The sequence below is a fragment of the Rhagoletis pomonella genome, unplaced genomic scaffold (assembly GCF_013731165.1).
Source record: "Rhagoletis pomonella isolate Grant_MI unplaced genomic scaffold, Rhpom_1.0 Rhpom_scaffold_00002, whole genome shotgun sequence".
Classification (NCBI taxonomy): domain Eukaryota; kingdom Metazoa; phylum Arthropoda; class Insecta; order Diptera; family Tephritidae; genus Rhagoletis; species Rhagoletis pomonella.
Window position 1 is genome coordinate 26133585 of NW_023458556.1, and position 15467 is coordinate 26149051.

Below are 15467 nucleotides of genomic sequence, written 5' to 3' on the forward strand. Positions count from 1 at the left end.
CTGCATTTCTTATTTTTCTGTCTGACGTGAGGATTTTTTTAAAGGAAATTTAAATTTTGCGATAATTATTTTTGAATAAATTATATGTTGAGGACTAATATACACTCGACCACATTCACGACATTCATCTTTCTAATTTTATTAGCTTAAAAAAATTAAATTAATTAAAAGGAATACGTATTCGTCCTTGCTAACAAAAAAATTTTATTTTTTTAATTCTACAGAATTTTCTCTTCCATTTCGTACCCATTTTTCATTCTATATTGCCCTGAATTTTTTGAATAATTCTTGGAATTAACCATAACTTTGAAACTACAAAGTCTTTTTAAAAAATATCCTGACGTCAGAGATAAAAACTAAAAACGCAGTTTTACTATATTTAGCCCACAGCTACGTGGTATATTGATTACTTCATTCGTTTCGAATTTTTTTTTTTTTGTTTTTGTCGCACGGTGTTATAAGTAAGTATTTTTTCATGCTTTGTTCTTTTATACCTTATGCTTTGATTGTTTTCATCTGCCTTTCTTTATTATGCATCCATACCTAAAATAGTTTTCTTATTTTTATTTTAACAGAAAATATGGTGAAGGTGAATAGCTAACTGCCTCCTCCTCGACCACCCAACGTAACGAAAATAACTTCATTCAATTCGGCTCTGCTATTAGATGTCTTGGAATATATCAAGCACAAAAGAATGTAATAACAACAGCAACAACTAACTACCCAAAGTTTAAAGCCCACTTTATTGTCCCATAGTTTGGTTTAGCTTTTTCCATCATCGTTTGGGTTCGTTCGTTTACCTACAGCGCATTCATGAGGATTTTTGTTGTATAGCACGAATGCGAGTTACTTGGATGTGAGAAAAAAATAGAAGGTAGCCGCCTGCCCCTTATTTTTGCAAGCATTTTATTAGGTGTGTACATATATTTTTTTTTTGCTAGTGTATATCTTTTGTATTATTTTACATTGTTGGTTTTGTGAGCGTGCGTTTGTATTTGCAAATTTTCATGCCTGCGCACAAACACTTTAGCATCAGAATTTAAGCACACGGCTAATCAGGGTTGCTTTTTCCCATTTATATTCCATAAATGAATGCATATGTATGTATGTATGTACATATGTACACACAATGAGCAAATTGTTATGAATAAAAATTAAGTTGATTTCAAACTCGGAATTGATTACATTTTTAGTATAGAAAAAACCTTTTTTTTATCACTTCGGAGCGTAAAATTTTTATGTATTTTAGAAATGCAATCTGAAAACTATTTTCACCACCTTGTAGTTACATGTAGCTGGAAAAAGCTTTTTATCCTCATCAACCAGGATATTTTTGTAAATTTAAAATTTTTTTCAAGGAGTTTTTTTTTATAAAAATATTGTCCAAACTTTAACCACAACCATACAAATCAAAGTTTCCAATTTTAAACAAAATTTAGGAACATTCAACAAATTTCCATCGAAAATTTCAAATTTTTTAATCTGAAGTCCATACAATCTTCGGCATTTACTTTTACTACTTTAAAGTGTGACATATGTATGTATGTAGCTATAAACGTTCTTTTTTCAATGAGAAAATTTTGAATGATATGTTCATCGCCATTTGGAACATGCACTTTTATTTCAATGCTTTCTGTCCAAAGAGATTTTTACCATGAAAGTTGGCAAGTACGCTTTTTTTGTAAAACTTTCTTCCCTGAATAAACAAAGTCTTTCAAACTAACGCGCCTAAATATTACTACTATCTTTCAATTGTCTTACAGAAGACTATCAACTATCTTAGAAAAAGTAGTCCTGTTAAGCTCATCAAAAATCATTCCACTTTTGTTAAGGAAGTATTCTAATTATTTCAGTAAAACTATTGTAAAAAAAGTAATACGAATTGTATGCATAGTAGGTGGATATCAGATTATAGTTATGTATGTTGACGCAAATTAACTCGATACTCATGCTTGACAAGAAATAAATACGAACGCAGAATAGCAACCGAACAAATCAAACGTATGTAGGAATACAAAAATGTTGGATGAAAAGAAGTAGAAAATGGGTGATAAAAATAAATAAAAACCACAGAATAAAATACATACATTTAAGGCAATAAGTATACGCCAGTTGACAACTAATTAGAAACACTGCTTTGCCAGGCCGAGCAGCTACAGAGCATTTATCGCTACAGATAAAAGGCTCTTGTGGTATTCCCGTCATCCATGCAAAACGTACTCAGTGGGTCCTGGATGACCCAGATAGAGATAGAGAGGCTATCTCTCTATACACCGACGGATCTAAGATGCATTGCAGTGTGGTAGCGGAAATTCTAGCTATCCTTGAATCCTGCAAAATCTTTGGTAATATAGTCGCGTACAAGAATAAAACAAAAATATACTCTGACAGCCAGGTGGCGCTATTGGCAATAGCATCACCGGTTACCAAATCTAAGCTAGTTAGCGAATGCAAAATGGTACTGCGTTCAGGGCCCCAGCCAACTACCGTCTCTCTTGTCTGGGTCTTGGACATAGGAACATAAAAGGCAATGACAAGACTGATGAATGAGCGAAGGCAGGCGGTGGTTTGTATGAATACCAAGCATTGCCCCCTTGAAATAGTCCAAAGAGAGATTACCACGCATTTTCTTGAACTGGCTTGACACAAGAGGTCCGATATACAGATCTGTTGTATATCAAAAAAATTCTGGGCTAACTACAACAGGATGAAGACCTTCGATCTGCCAAACGTTTCTAAATTGTTTTCAGCGGGTGTGTTTAGGTATGTACTTAGTTTACACATAAAAAATTCATACAAGTCCCTAACAGGCGCCACTAACCGCACAAAAGTGAGTTGACTAAGTAAATGAAGTCAATGGAAGTCGGTGGAAGGTGTAGACGTGGGAGGTGGGAGGCGGCCTTTTTAAAGAAGGAAAAAGCGAGAGATAATCATTGGTGTTGGCGACGAGCATTTATCGTCACCAATAAGTTGACAGAGCTCAGCTAGCAGGGACTTTGTGTACACACCAAACTTATGCTGGTTGGTTAGTGGATGAAGAAATGAGCACATTTGGGGTTTTCGTTAGATGATGGAGAGGGTTCGGGGGCATTGTCGATGAAAATGTAATATGCGAAAAGAAAACCAAATAAAAGATTAAAGAAGAAAAAGAGCACATTTGAACGATACAGCGGAATAAGTTGAAAGAAAGAAAGCAATAGGTATGTACATACACACATACATACATACATATGCAACCATACACACATACCTAAAAACAAAGATGCAGACAAAACAACTAAAATAAAAGGAAATATTTTTCTTTCGCAGCAAATTTTCCGCATTATACGCTTGGCTTACTCATCGAGCGATTTATTCATATACTTTTTCATATAAATTCATACTTATGAAGGAAGCATTTTCTTCGTGGCAATAGAAGCTTGTAGATATGTACATATGTACATATGTATGGGCGCAGCACCTTGACTGTCACAATGCGAGCGTGTAGCGTGTGAATGCGCCAACGCTCCACTGAGTAATGACTGCAGAACGAGTGCGCGATGCTGCTAATGGGGGAGCAGCGCCTGTATTATTGATACGATGTTGAGCCACACCGCAGCCGGACGAAGTGGCAATAGTAAGTAGCAAACAAAAGCAAGCAACTAATCGAAAAAGTGATACAAAATTGACACAACAACCAAAACAAAGAAAAATTTAGTTAGCTGTTTGGTTCACCATGGGACGGACCATTTACCAGTTACAGAGGTGGTCGAACAACCGACGCAGCTACACAATGACGATGCACAGTCTACAAAATGTAACAGGAGCTGAGTTGTGGACAAGCAGTTGCTTATTACAACAAATGCGAATATTATGGATAAATTCGCTATAGAAAGGTTTGTGTGCGCGTGTACATATTCAAATGCACAAGTACTGTCTAAAAAGAGTGTGCCAACTTTATAAACCTGATCGTGAAATTTAAATGCAGTTGAGTGTGTACATATGTATGTACATTAGGGTGGTCCTGAAAAGAGCAAATGAGCGAGTTTTTTCTGTCTCACCTCCTCAATTTGTAATACCATTGTCACACATAGCACATACAAAATTTGGTTCCGGTTGAAGACGGTTAAGACGTCTCGCACAGGGGACAAAGTTCAAATTCCTCAATGGAGACTCAAAAAAATTAAAATAATTTTTTTTTTTCATATAATACCCAAAATCCATACAACCATAGTCGAAGATATCACCTATAAATTTTGGTGCCAATTGGAGTCGGTTAAGGCGTATCGCAAACGGGTCAAAGGCCAGATGCCTCTATGGAGACTCAAAAAATTAAAAATATTTTTTTCATTTAATACCTAAAATCGATGCTACTTAAGTCGAAGATATCTCATATACATTTTGGTTGAGGCTTAGGAAATCTGATGTAAAAATTTGGTGCCTAAATTTAGGGTCCACCCTAATGTACATGCATCTACATTGAGGTGATCCAAAAAAAAGTAGTAAGTAGGAATTTTAATGCTCCACCCCTTAGGCTTGCTTTTTTTTAATTGAAATCAAAATATATTTAGTGCTTGCTCAAAGCAAAAATGGTATTCATTCTATATATTTTTCAATCCGCAATCTTTGTTTCTCTTCAGGAGATTTCAAAGTATAATACCCAATTATCCTTAATCCTATAGGGTGAGAACATTAAAATTCCGACTTTTTTACCACCCTAATGTACAAACGAAACAAAGTTCGCCGCACACCACGTGTATAAAGTATTTTTGCAAGGCTATTTCAAAAGATTTTTTGGCCGAAGATAGGCGTCGCCCTTTAAAATTTTTCGTCATACCTTCGGCATTTATAGTCGGATCTCAAAGTGTGATATATCGATGGTCCTGTCTCTAACAGGTTGCACATTTCACGGAGCACAGTTTTGTTACCAGCTTGTGAGATTGTAACAAAATTAAACGGTTACAAAGGTGCACAGCGTGTGAAAAGTGTTTAAAAATTTACAGGCACTTTATTTACCGGTTACAAAATTCTTGTTACCAGCGCAGAAAAGACCTGTAAGACAGTCTTTTTTCAAAGTTCATTGACATCAAGTGCACCGTTCTAGTGCTTACCTACCAAAACTCAGTTCTTACATCCTAAGGTACCAGGCTAATGCCATTAAATATTCCCATTTTAACAATAGAACTATTTGAAAAAAAAAACGTATGTATGTCAGCGTCTCCGAAAAATATAAAAAGGGGTCCCTAGGTTCGGCCACAAACATTTTTTTTTTCGGAAGTGCCATGCAAAAATACTTCAGACTCAGGAAAGATGGCGAGCTTTGTTTGGCTAGTAAGGTGGTACGGTCTAACGTAGCGATACGAATATATAAAAATCATTCAACATTAGGCGGTGGAGGATACCAGGAGAAATTCAAACCACTTTCATTGAACGAATACTTGATTAAGGTCTAGAACAATTTTAGAGCATTTTAAAGGCACTCCTAAAAGGGAAAGTCCGATTGTTTGAAAGCTTGTTTGGACTTTTTAGGTAGCGCGGAGGTCAATATATTTTGAAGAATAGTGCTTATGGTCCCATTGGTGTCAAATTTAGAAAATAATCAGAAACATTAACTCTAAAAATTACGCGCCGATGGTGACGATGGAAGAGCGATACAAATATCAATAACACTTTAAATTTAAAATTAAATTTTCAAATTATTTAATACGATTTTGCAATGATGTATTGCATCCAAGTCCCACGTTGTAGGTATATCTCTTGCAAAACAAAAAATCTGAACACCTCCATAATATGCAATCCAAAAGTCTGACCATTTATACAATTTTTCAAAAATACATTGATTTAAGCGCCACCTGGCTGATGCAAACAAATTCCAAAACCCTCAAGAATAGATCCTTTCCATATTCTTCTTCTTGTTTAGCGCTAGAAATCTTTGTCCCATGCAAAGTTATGCTAATTGTCCATACCAAATTGAGACTCTACCGATGGGTGCCAATCCAAGACTCTTTTGATTGGAGAATAATCATCCACGGGGACCACCTGTCCAAGTCAACACAAGCGTTGAATGTTAATGCAATTCACTTTGTTCATGCCATTACAAAACTCGTAGAGTTCGTCATTTCATCTTATTAGGTACACGTCGACCACACGAGTATGACATCGTCGACCTTTCTGCGCCATATAAAGGGGCATGTGTAAGGAATGTGATTTTTGTTCGTCGATAGCCTACCGTATGACCCGATATGCGAGCACTATTTGTGTATTGCCAGGAGGTGCTTTGTGTTGTTCCCGTTCACCGCTCTCGTTGATCTGCGTAAGCCAGCAGCATCGTTTACACCTTCCAACATCACGTTTTAGAGTTCGGACGAGATTGAGTCGCCTTATCTAAAACTTGGTTTAATCTTCCAACAGCGCGGTAGGTCCTTCTCAATTGCGACGATGCTGAGGGTTGTACTCAACGCCACTCTACATACCAGTATTAGTTTTACAGGGCTGAAATCATACTGATATAAGTAAGACTCAATCAGTTAGTTCATGAAGGGCTGCAGTCTTTTACATAGTGTCGTCGATATCACCTTATAAACAATATTAAGAAGACAGATCGAGGGTCTTCAGGCGGGTATTGAGTAGACCAAATTACGCTAAGCAGTTGGTACATGTACCCTATCAGCTCTTCGCCGTCGACTCAGCCGGTATTTTTTCGGCTTCAGGGTCTTGCTTTCAAGACGTATAATTACTGTTCTCGCCAAGTCTTACCCTGGACTGGGGGGCCACGAGCTTCGTTCCCTATACATTGATCTAGGTTCTTCTTCATCAAACGTAGCACTAGTGCCGTTATTCCAAAGCGTTCTAGTTTCGCCTTTGCGCGAACCAGCTTTTCCCTCCTTCTCTCTTGGTATAATTGAACTGTCTCAGATCAACGGACCACCTCTTCCAAATCAGTACGAAAAGGTTCGGAGATGGAAACCCACTGCCCACTGGCGCCATGGCGGTGTGGAGTTGCTTTTTTACAACGGCACCTTTTCGACGTCTTCAACAAAGTAGTGGCTCCGAGTTATTGTTGGTTCCTCGGATGAAGCGGACGACAAGAATGCTCAACGAGTATCTTCTCTCTTATACAACCGCGATTAGTTTGAGTTCTGGTACTTTGGGAACAACCAAGTGGCTTTGTAGATCTTTCAGTGCTGATGTTTGGTACTAAATACTAACTAACATGGTCTGTGCCACGGTAAAGTCTATCAACTTCTCGCCGTTGTCGGAGTAATGCTTATGCGTAAAGACAAAAGTTTCCCACAGTAGGAACGAATTTGCCTAGTTACTTTACCTAGTTACCCTGGCATTCAGATAATGAATAATTTTAAACAAAAGTTTCTTCCTAAGAATGAAGTAGGGATCAAAAACACGATAAAGGTGGATGGATATGGATGTCTTAAAACCCAAAGCTTCAAGAATTCAAGATTCAGTTTTATCTTGTATTTATTAAGTTAAGTTAACTTATAAGTTTGCACTAAATATTTCATTGTGCGTCTGTTTGTTTGATCAAAAACAGAGGAAAAAATCCATCCGAAATTTTACCTCGATTTTTTTTTAGGGCACCACAAAATATAAGCTATACTGTTTTTTTTTCTGGTGGATACTACATAGAACGGAATCGGGGGAAATGTCCAACACTTACCTTCCTCAACTGTCCGCAGCCAACAGCAGCAGCTGTTCAACCACCGTACAGTGGTGAAATGCCGTTGTGCCTGCCATTGAACAGGTTCGCAGCAATGATGTGGAGCCAAACGCAAACGGCGATGTTTACAAATACACAATATTTTTTCGTATAAGTATTAGTATGTATACTTAAATAAATTGCCACATCCAATAACACTGTTTTATTTTTGTTTCTGCTTACATATATTGTTTTGCTGTTTTTTTTTTTACTCGATTTTCACAATTTCTCTACACTAGCATTTAGTATATGTACATATACACACATATGTATGTACATATGTATGTAGATTTCTGCACATTACAAGATAATTAATTTCACTTTGAACTTTGATATTACGAGTACATATTTGAAATCACACTCACTTTATGTCAATCACTACAACATTTACAATATGCTGATACTGGAAAAATCGTTTCGAACACGAAGCAATATGCAGTGGAAAAAGTTTACATGCACATATCGCATACATATGTATGTACATTTGTATATTTGTTTATAAATTGCAATATAAATTGTGTTAATTATTGCAAAATACGTTGTATGCCGAGCAGCTGTAATTCAAAAAGTTATGACAGTATACATACAAAAATACATACATACATATGTACGTATTTTTGTGCTGGCTGGCGTAGATTGCTGACTGCCTGGTTGGCTATTCGTAGGGTTTGGTAACTAGCTTTTGTTGTTACTGCTCTTTAACTGTTCTATTGACTATATATTTATTGTTAAATGCGAATGACAAATCGTATAGATTAAATAAATAAATAAATAAAAATCGTATAGATTTGCGTGAGAAACAAGCAGTGATGTTAGCGTGATTGAATTAAGTGTATGTATGTAAGTGTGCTGTGTTAGGGTGGTTGTTTTTTGATTCGCTATGTTTCGCAAGGAAGCATTCATTTCGGAAGGCAGATTTTGATATTTTGAAGCGTCTTTTAATCATTACAGGGCAATTCTGGCTAAAATAGTAAAAAGTCTTTCGTAAGACAAATAAAAGCCAGATGGCAAGATAGTTCGAAATACTTTTGTTATTCTAGCAAAAAAGTCTTAGAAAAAAGCTCTCTCATTCACCACTCGTGGTGAAAAGCCATTTTGAGAGAAAGCATTTGTATATCATTTAGCTCGCGTTCGGAATATATATTTTTTTATAACCTTGCACCACGTTAACCGATTTCTATAATTCTTTTTTTTTTTAATGAAATGTGTTGCCTCACAGGTGGCCCATATTAAATCCGATCATTGGATCATGAAGAAATTAACGATAATCTTAAATTTGTAGTATATGAGAATTGAAGTCGGTTTTGTTTTTTGCTTAAAAATTACTCGTGCTAATCTTCATTTCTTTCTATTTTAATTAAGTTTTTCTGATTTTGTAATTAATTTAAAACTTAATTTTTTGAAACTTATTTTAACGAAAATATTTTCTTTTCTTTTTTAATTTAATCTCTTTTCTATTTAATTTTCTTTGATGGTTTGGTTGTTATTGTTTTTAAAAGACAATTTTTTCAATATATTTTTTTCGGAAGTTTTCTTTTTAAATATATTTTATTATTTTTTTCTTTATGTAAATTTAATTTGCTATTCTTTTGATAATTTCACTTTATTTTAATATTTAGATTTTATTGCTTCAAAAATAAAAATATATTTTTTTGTTTTATTTAATTTTTAGGATCTAATTATATTTTTTCTTTTAATTCCTTGATTTTTTTCATGAAAATAGTTTTAATTTAACTTATGGCGATTTCGTTTCTACAAAAAATGTTGACTTCTCATCGCCCTCTTCTTAGTGTTTGTGCGTAACAGGCATTTTTCGGTAGAAACGAAATCGGCATTAATTTTTAGGTACCATTTCTTTCTTTTTTGATAAAATTGTTTTCTTTTTCTAATTTAGTTTTCTTTTGTTTATTAATTTCAATTTATTTTAAAAAGAAAAAAATATATATATTTTATTTTATTTATTTTTAAAAAAGTTAGCAGATCGTTCAATCAATATTTCAAATGACAATAAAGAGCTTTCAAAATAGTTGCCAGAATTGACAATTGCCTTTTGAAAGACTGTGGTAAGCTGAAAGACAGTTGCCAGAATTGCCCTGTTAATTGGTATCGTGCCACCCTCATAGAATGTTTGTTTCGTACACAGGTCAAATTTACGATACAAGTTAAGGGTTAAGTAAGTAGGTATGCATAAAACGATACCAGGAGTATTAAGTTTTTAAAACTTTTTTTTTATAAAAATTAATTCAAAAATTGCTATTGTTTAATACCAAACATTATTAAAAATTGGAAGGAGGAGCAAGACAACCGCCGGGAAAATACCGATTAAGGAAATCTACCCAAATTTTCGGAGGGCGCGTATGAGTAATTACAAATTTTTCATACCTTCCTATCTATGAAATAAATTACTGAATTAGTACATCAGTATTCGATTCATTCCTCGCATTTGCACATTAGGTCAAATGATTCATTTGGCTGTGCGAAAGTCCAATTTGGTAAGGGAAGTTTTACATAACTTTTTGTTGCTATTCTGTAGGGAATACTCCAAAATAACAGAAACTTTACCTAGTTTTTGTAAATAGAAAACACCGTTAGACAGCAATAAACCAAAGTTACACTTTCAAAACGTTATTGACACGTTGTTTGCGCAGGTGGTTTATTTTGTAAGTTTCAAGCGCATTTCTTTTGTAAAGTGCAAATAATTAAAGGAAAATTTTAAATGGAAAACAAAACTATAAGTGAGAACTTATGCCCAATTTAAAAAGTGAGCTTTTTATCAGTTGTTTGCAAAAAAAAATGTCTTATTTGCATAACCTCGAAAATTTTCTGATTTATTTCCATTTATGATTTTATGTAAGCTTTTACAATTTTGTTAACATTCGGCAAAAGAAATGGAAAAGGAAATAGATAAATTAACATGTAATGAGTTGATTTTATTTTACTTAGCCCGCCGTTTTTAGCCCTTTCAAGAAAAAAAGGCGAGTTGTTTGAAATTTGGCTGATTAGATGTTCGAAAAAAAAAGAAAAACTTTTTTGGTTGTCAACCATGTTGAGAAAAAATTTGTTGCTGCTGATATTTGCGAAAGTTCCATGGAACTCTTAGAAGAAAAACGCGTCTTTTTTGCAATTATTTAACAAAGAAAGATGAAAATTATCGAAAACAATTTCGAAAGGCTGTTAAAATATTTAGATCTGAATGCATAGCGTTTCTTGCTGATGAAGTTCTTTTCGAAATCAAAAAGCCAACTGTGTCGAACCTTTAGCCGGATTCTAACTTTCGCTATCGCTAAAATGCTAAAATAGGAAAGCTAACAATCCCAAAAATTGCGGTTCTGCCCTCCCTTTCGCTAAAAATAGCTTCGCCTAAATTTTTTGGTGACAAATAATCCATTTTAATGGTGATAAAAAGTGGTGATTTTCCAAAAAAGAAATGGGTAAAGTGGTTACCCAGATTTACACATGTAATCACAAGTGGTCGGGGATATGCCAGTTTTCAAAAAATTTTTAATATTCTGATTTTTCGGCAAAAAAAAATCATTGTAAATATCGATTTTGAGTCAATAAGGTTTAGTAGTTACTAAAATATCGCAGTTTTTTGTATTTCCGCCAACTACCGTTATATGGGAGGTAGGCGTGGTTATTGGCCAATTTTGCCCATTTTCAATACCAACCGTCCTACGCTCAAAAGAAGTACACGCACCAAGTTTCGTTACGGTATCTCAATTTTTACGCCACTTATAGTGTGCACACACAAACGGACGGACGGACGGACAGGCAGGCACGGCTTAAACGATTTATATTTTAATTCTGAGTTATTTGGTATGTATATGTCTATATCTATCTCGATTCCTTTAGGCTGTTACTAACATGGCTTCGTATCAAAGGTTTTTTTATCGCTCCGCTCTAGTTCCGCTCCGCTATTTTATTTCGCTCCGAGCACCGCTCTTACCTCCACTCACGCTTCCAATAAAAATTTTGTGTATCTTTTTTTTTACATGTCGAGGCCTAACCGCCAACAAAACGTAGGCGACCTTTTTTGAAAATTTTATTTTTGATGCAGAAATGCATCTAGATGCTCTAGGAACACTTCTGCATCCGAAAGAAAGTTAAAAGAATTGCCAAGTAAATTAAAATTTATTTAACACGGTTGTTTCCAGTGTCAAAAAATAAGTAAGTTTCTAAACTGAACGTTTTTGTTTAATTTTTATTGAGCTTGAGGCCGTTATTATTAAAAAAATTTTTAAGGAAAAACAACAGTAAAAATATTCCAAAATAAATAGGCCAGAAAATAACAAAAACAAAATATTGAAAATTTTAGAATTCGTCGAGGATGATTAATTTATTACTTAAACAATTTAATTTAATAATCCAGCTCATACAAAATACCTTCATAGCCAAAAGTACCGATACGAGTAGGCATCGATACTTTAGATCCGATATTTTTCGTGTATCTATACTTTGTAACGATACTACTTCAGAGTAAAGGTATCGATACCTGCATGCTACCGTTTCATCCCTACATGTGGGCAACTTGCTGTCTTAACATTTTATTTTCAAAATGGCATCAAGCCAATCAGCAGCCGGATTCCAACATTCGCTATCGCTAATTTCGATCGCCAAAAATCTCCTAAATAATAGCAGTCGCTAACAACACGCAACATTTAGTGACGTGCTCCACATTCTGGCAGCTTTGGCTGAATACACATCGCTTCTGTTACTTTTCCATGTTGTATATATACTTATAGGTCATACTGTTTTTCATTTAGAGAATTTTGGCGACGAAAATTTAGCTGACGATTGTCAGAATTCCCCTGGAGATCGATCTTTACCCAATGTAAATGGCGCGTTAAAATGAATACTTAGTTATCAAACTACGAAATGACTATTTATTAATGTTAAGATAGCGTCTTCAAAACAGATATTGGATTCAAGATTTTATCAAATTATTTTAGCAAAATGATTAATATTCGTTGACTGCATTTTCGCGAATTTCGGAAAAAATCTTCCTTAGTGATAACACCCATTTCACGTTCGGCAGTAACACCCGATTTACATGATTAAAGTACTTGAAAGCACGGTCCAATTTTTCATGTTCAATTCAAGGTTTTGGTTCTTTCAATGGGGGGAAACGTCAAACGACGAAAATGTTAAAGCGAGGAACAAAACTTGAAACGGCCCAGATGCATGTGTACTCTTCATTTTTCTTCTGATCCCCTCTCATCTACCAGCTAAGCAAAATTGCGAAATCTATAGTAGTGAGCAACAGCCAAAGACCGTTGAGAGATATTAGTCGCCTTTGATTCGCAACTTCTCTGCTCGCTATATTTGGACGATGGCGAGTTAAGTTGTATCTCATTAATATTATTATTTAGCGCTATGCCGCCACGATCAATGACCTTTATTGGCTTAAAATTTAAAGTTAAGATTTGGGCGAAACGTGGTTTTTACAATAAGGGGCCACATGCCACACAAGATCCCGCCTGTGGATTCTTTATGTCGGACTATGCAAAAGATCGTATTTCTGCGAACCGCTTCACAACTTGAAGGAATTGAAGGCCGAGATTTTGCCCGTAATTTATGAAACAGTCATCGAAAATTATCTGAAAAGTATTAAGTATTTAGGTCCCGCCAACGGTACACCGGAGGGCATTTTAATGGCGCGGTCCAAACTTTTTTATGCATACGAAATTTTAATATTTATTCCGCATTCTTTAACTTCACCTTCCCAAAGAGAAAATCGATAAACTAGATAAAAACGCATACATGTGGAGTTGCATATATTATGGCCACCACTGTACATCACAAAAGTTGTGCCGAAGCGCATAAACAGAAATGGACACAATTTTATTGTATTTTTATATTATGTATAAGATACTTATTTATCGCCACTGACATTCGAATGTGCCACAATTTTATGCACCATTGGGGGTTTGTTTGTTGGTATACCAACTAAGAGAAAAAATCACTATTTGGCTTTAATGGCTTTATGATCACATTACGCTTGCTTAAGAAGAAGTAAGTGAGTAAATGTTTAGATGAATATATATATATATATATATATAATCACTTTAATATCGTATACATACAACCGATGGCAAATGATGATACTGGAAAACTTTCTCGCTAAAAATTAATTGGCGAAAAATGCAAGCGACACAATTTGAGACTACATCGAAAAAAACAGAACACGAAACGATATGGCGAGCATTGGCGAGAAGCATCGGTAACCAATAACAAACCAAGAGGCGAAAAACAAGAAAATTCAAAAAATGAGAAAAGGCAAAAAACAGATAGGAGTAAAAATCAACTAAACAACATATTAAAGTGCGGAAATGTGATGGAATAGAAAACATAGAAGAAGAAGCAGCAGCACACACACACAAAAAAGCACACACACACACACACGCGCGCGCGCGCGCACACACTCACGCACAGATATGCAATCACACTCCGCGTACTTAGAGGCAGACAACATAAATAATAGCGCAAAGTAAATGTTAAATAAAAAAAATATACAGAAATTCACACTGAGACGCGCAGAAATTCGCAATAGTGAGCACAACAACAAAAGCCGGTACCACGAACAACACACCACACAGTTTGTCGAACTAAACTGAACTGAACTGAGCCAAACTGCGAGCGAACGCCGAACTTGGGGAATGCACCACCAATAGATGGTAGGACGGACGGACAAACAGACAGACAGACAAATAGACCAAGGACGGACGCACGGACGGGCGTACGGGATAGATGCATAAACAGATGGATTGGATAGTTGGTTGGTTAGTTGGTCGGAGCATCTAAGATAAACGCTGATGAAGAATGGGGAGGAGGGTGTTAGTGGTGTCGAAGGCGGCGGCAGGTTGATGCCGCTGAAGGCTGCTTGAAGTGTGATTGCGATGACTGCTTCCGATAGTATATGTATTTGCGGCTGCTGTGCATGGGACACATTACGATTAAGGCAGTGGTGGTTGGTGGTCATGCATGGTGGTGGAGTGTGAGGTGGCAGCGTAGATATAAACTGGAAGGTGGATGCTGCAAATGCAAGGGCAGCAACCAAATAAGCGAATATGTTTTTACACAAATACTTAAATACCAAGACAAATGCTAACTACTTAAAGCGCCTGTGAATATGTAATGTACGTACATATGTGCCCAGCAAACACAAGAAAAAATATTCTCCAAATTAGACGCAAAAATTGCCTAGCTGGAAAAATTATTCATTTTCGATAAAAAAAATATCCATTCGATAGATATAAATGTCATGAATAACATATCAAAATGAACAAAAATAAATCGATGCGGAAGATATCGAAAAAAACTGAATAACAATCGGTTTTTGTAGTGTTCACAACAAAAAAATCCTTAGTTTCGACCAAAGTCAATGGATTGACTGAAAGAAAAAGAAAAAACCAAATTTTAGATCAAAAAATTCAACGCGAAAATGATGTGGAAAACGATGTTACAGCATCTGTATTTTTTTTTTTTTGTAAAAAAATTTCCGATATTTGTTTAAAAGAAGTACTCCATTAACATAACCTGTATTGCAACTCTATTACTAAAAACCTCAGTATAAAAATGAATATCAGTGGCAACCCTTTTGAAAAATATCTGGATCAAAGAGCTTTTAAACGATTCCTTTGATTATAAACTGAAAATTTTTTCTTCATCCCACTTAAGCTTTTTCAGAGACCTTCTGTTTGGTACCCTATTGAAGATTTCTAAATACCCTTCGTTTGATACCAAATTTATTATATTTTTTGTAACATATCAAATT

At 35.3% G+C, this 15467-nt stretch overlaps 1 long non-coding RNA gene across 2 annotated transcripts; it reads left to right on the forward strand.

Annotated features, from left to right (window-relative positions):
• Nucleotides 1-2184: 2184 nt before the first annotated feature.
• On the forward strand, nt 2185-7848 carry LOC118733363. Of its 2 annotated transcripts, none has more exons than XR_004992240.1 (3): nt 2185-3200; nt 3290-3875; nt 7624-7848. It is a non-coding gene; the product is annotated as an uncharacterized LOC118733363 (long non-coding RNA). The 2 variants fall into 2 exon arrangements; XR_004992239.1 differs by lacking the exon at nt 7624-7848 and having other exon boundaries at nt 3290-3616; nt 3688-4193.
• The last annotated feature ends 7619 nt before the right edge of the window (nt 7849-15467 follow it).